Source organism: Macadamia integrifolia, unplaced genomic scaffold (genome assembly GCF_013358625.1).
Source record: "Macadamia integrifolia cultivar HAES 741 unplaced genomic scaffold, SCU_Mint_v3 scaffold_7A, whole genome shotgun sequence".
In the NCBI taxonomy this organism is placed as follows: Eukaryota; Viridiplantae; Streptophyta; class Magnoliopsida; order Proteales; family Proteaceae; genus Macadamia; species Macadamia integrifolia.
The window spans coordinates 191,406-194,946 of record NW_024870674.1 but is presented as its reverse complement, the minus strand read 5'-3'; the positions used below and the strand labels follow the sequence as shown (position 1 = coordinate 194,946).

Sequence of the window (3,541 nt, the reverse complement as noted above, 5' to 3'; positions counted from 1 at the left end):
CTTTTTTGGGTATATAGTCGAGGACTCGAGGTACATAATTTGGCTAAATAATATCTAGACTAAGCAAGAAAAGCACACATTTATATAATCCCATCTATTATAGTTTAAAAAAAGAAGAAAGTTTTCCTCCACCAAAATGGAACGCTAACCATTTAATCCTAAAGTTCACAAACTTCTATAGGATTTTAATATGTTGTCTGAAATACACTCCTAATACCCCGCGGACATCTGAACTCACAGTGAATAAATTCACATTCACCATTGCTGAATAAGGTATTTAAAAAATATCTAAAAATAAGTTTTCTCAAAACCTATTTCCAAGTATTGGCAGAAGAATACTGTCAATTTCAATCCTTTGCATAGCACACTTGGGCAGGCCTTGGCCTGGCGGTGTGTAGTGCTCAATAGAATACCTGCCTGAGGGTTGATCACTTGATTAACTCCTCTCAAGTGCATTGATACTTGATGTGCACCAATTTCTTTGATTTCCAAGAAGTGAGACCTTGGGCCCTGTTGACTCCTTCATGGGTCTGTACTTGGCTCCTATGTGTGTCAATAGACCTTTGAACTTAAAAAATAATAATAACAATGGAAGGTGTCATGGAAAAGACTTGCAGAACATGGTGGATTATTTCACAAGTCTTTGTGATTTTTCGCATTTACTAATGTAGCAGATCAGTGACCAAAGTTGCCCAAGTTTTACTCAGAAAAGCCGTTCAGTAAATAAACAATCAAGTCTAGCTAACAGAATTCATCCACCAATTTACTAGTATAAGTAGTAATATTCTCATCCACCCCAAGAGGGAATATGAAAATTCCGTATCTAGAAATATGTCTAAGAAAAGTTGAGGGAAAGTGAGTTGCAAAATCTTGAGAGGGAATGTCCGAGAGTGAGCAACAATTATCCATTGTAGTCTCCTTGGGAAAACTTGTCTTCTGCATAAAAGTTGGCTGTGACTAAATTCCCCCCAAATACCCTGCCATGCAACCCTTGCCTGGCTATTGTGGCTCCATCTGTATCTGTATACTCCAAGAACACCTGTGAAGCAGTAACAACTAGTAGTCAGTGGTATGACCTTTTTTCTCTGCTGAGGTTTCAACAACAAGACTGCAGTTGAAACCTCAAAAACAAGAGGAGAAATGCTCCATTTCTAATGAAAAATAGCAGTGGCCTCTGCCTCGGGATCATACATATTGATCAGAATATTAACAATAAGATATATAGCATCTTCCATTACAAAAGGCTAATGGACCAGGATAGCAAATGTGTTATTGCAATTATGGAAAAAAAAATTACTGACAAAATCTCTCCACGAACCTTCCCAACACCTGGAGATAACTCGCCATTTGGTCCTGGACGTGGAATGACTACATTCACCAGATTCCCTACAGAAGCAAAATTAATATGGTAATCTCAAGTCATCAAAATGAAAGAGAGGGGGGGGGGGGGGGGGTGAGCCAATCTAAAGAGTAAAATGGAAAGGTTTATGGCATCTTCAGAATGTGGGTTAGGCCTGATTCTCTATGGTAGAATGTAGTACTACAATAGGCTGTAAAACAGAAAGATATCAGAGAAAAGATTTTAACAGAATATACACAGAAAGAAGAGATCAAAATCATGAGAATTCACCATATTTTCTGCCTTCGGTGCTCATGTCTTCAAGTATGTCCTCGTACTCATCATCATCCATCAGTTCATCTGCACTAACTACCTGTGTTAAGCTTATAACCTTGGTAGGTAGTGTACCACCTTGAAGAAGTCTCTGCCAAAGTTAATGCACTCATTAATGATCATGAAGATTGGAGGCTTAAAGCACAGGTTTTTAAATGCACTTTCTACAAAAAGTTTAAGGGAAACAGCATAGTTATACATGAAGACTTAAAAGAGGCAATCATAATTCAGGGAATAAAATGGACATATGCGAAAGGCCTTATCTGCAATGCTACCTGCTGCTACGCACTCTCCTGCTCATATTTTAGCTGCCAAGCACCCTGGCTTGCACGTCTAACAATGTGAGTTTTATCACCCATCTTTATTCCATTGAAGCCTGCGCAAACAATGTCAGTCACTGACAGGTCTTGATATACACAAAAAGCATAGCCTTTTGAGTTCCCTGTTTTCCTGTCCTTCACAAGATCAAAACCACGAAGAGGCCCAAAGAATTCTAGAAGTTCCCGTATCTGTGCTTCCGTGACATAGAATGGAAGCCCACCCACATAGATGAGATCAGGAGCCTCAAGTCCGCCAGCAGAACCTGGTGTTAATCCAACAGCAGCTAGGTTGAGATTGGGATAGGGTTGACTTGCCCCAAGTGCTTCAGCAAGAGAAGGGTTGAAATCACTTGGCCTCCTCACATTCACTGGTGCATCCTGTCAAATTACAGGATCAGCATAAACAAGTCAAACTCAGGCCATGAAAACATTCAAGTCATTTTGACTTCACCTCTGGGGATATTCCTAGTAGTCAAGTGCTCTGAAAACCAATAAAGATAAGATCTGGATTTGTGCACAATATGGATGATCAAGACGGCAACAAGAATATACTACCTCAAAAATAATATACACAAACATAAAGGGAAACAGCATGGTATTATAACCAACATGAAGACTTGAAGAGGATTAAAGCGTCCATAATTCAGGGAATAAAATGGATATATATGAAAGGCAACTGTTCCTTACCTGCAATGCTACCTGCCTCTGAGCATGCAATAGTCTACTCTCCTGCTCAAGTTTTAGCAGCGACTGCAATAGCATACTCTCCTGCTCAAGTTATTGTTGCCAAGCACCCTGGTTTGCATGTCTGACAGTAAGAGTTTTATCACCCATCTTTATTCCATTGAGAGAAGCGCAAACAATGTCAGTCACTGACAGATCTTGATATACACAAAAAGCATAGCCTTTTGAGTTCCCTGTTTCCCTGTTCTTCACAAGATCAAAACCACGAAGAGGCCCGAAGGATTCAAGAAGTTCCCGTATCTTTGCTTCCGTGAAATAGTATGGAAGCCCGCCCACAAAGATGCGACCAGGACCCTCAAGTCCACCACCAGAACCTGGTGTTAATCCAACAGCAGCTAGGTTGAGATTGGGATTGGGTTGACTTGGCCCAAGTTCTGCAGCAAGAGAATGGTTGTAATCACTTGGCCTGCTCACCTTCACTTGTGCACCCTGTCAGAACACATGGATCAGCATAAGCAAGTCAAATTATCGGGTCATGAAAACATGCATGGGTTGAAGTCATTTTGACTTCACCTCTGGGGATACTCCTAGTAGTCAAGTGCTTGGAAAACCAATAAAGATAAGAACTGAATATGTCCACAATATGGATGATCAAGACAGCAACAAGAATGTACTACCTCAAAAATAATACCATCCAAGGCCATTGCATTACTAGCCTCCTGAACAGATCTCATCTCAACAAATGAAAACTTGTTCTCATGGTTGATGTATACATTAATGACAGCATCTCCTGCAAAAACAAGTAACAAAATTTATCAATTCGAAGTAATTCAACCAAAAGAAAGGGAGAGGGGGGGGGGGGGGG

The 3,541-nt window shown here is 40.4% G+C and overlaps 1 pseudogene; it reads right to left on the bottom strand.

The window, feature by feature from the left end:
- Positions 1-660: 660 nt before the first annotated feature.
- LOC122071759 overlaps positions 661-3,541 on the bottom strand; it is an 11,724-nt pseudogene continuing 8,843 nt past the window's right edge.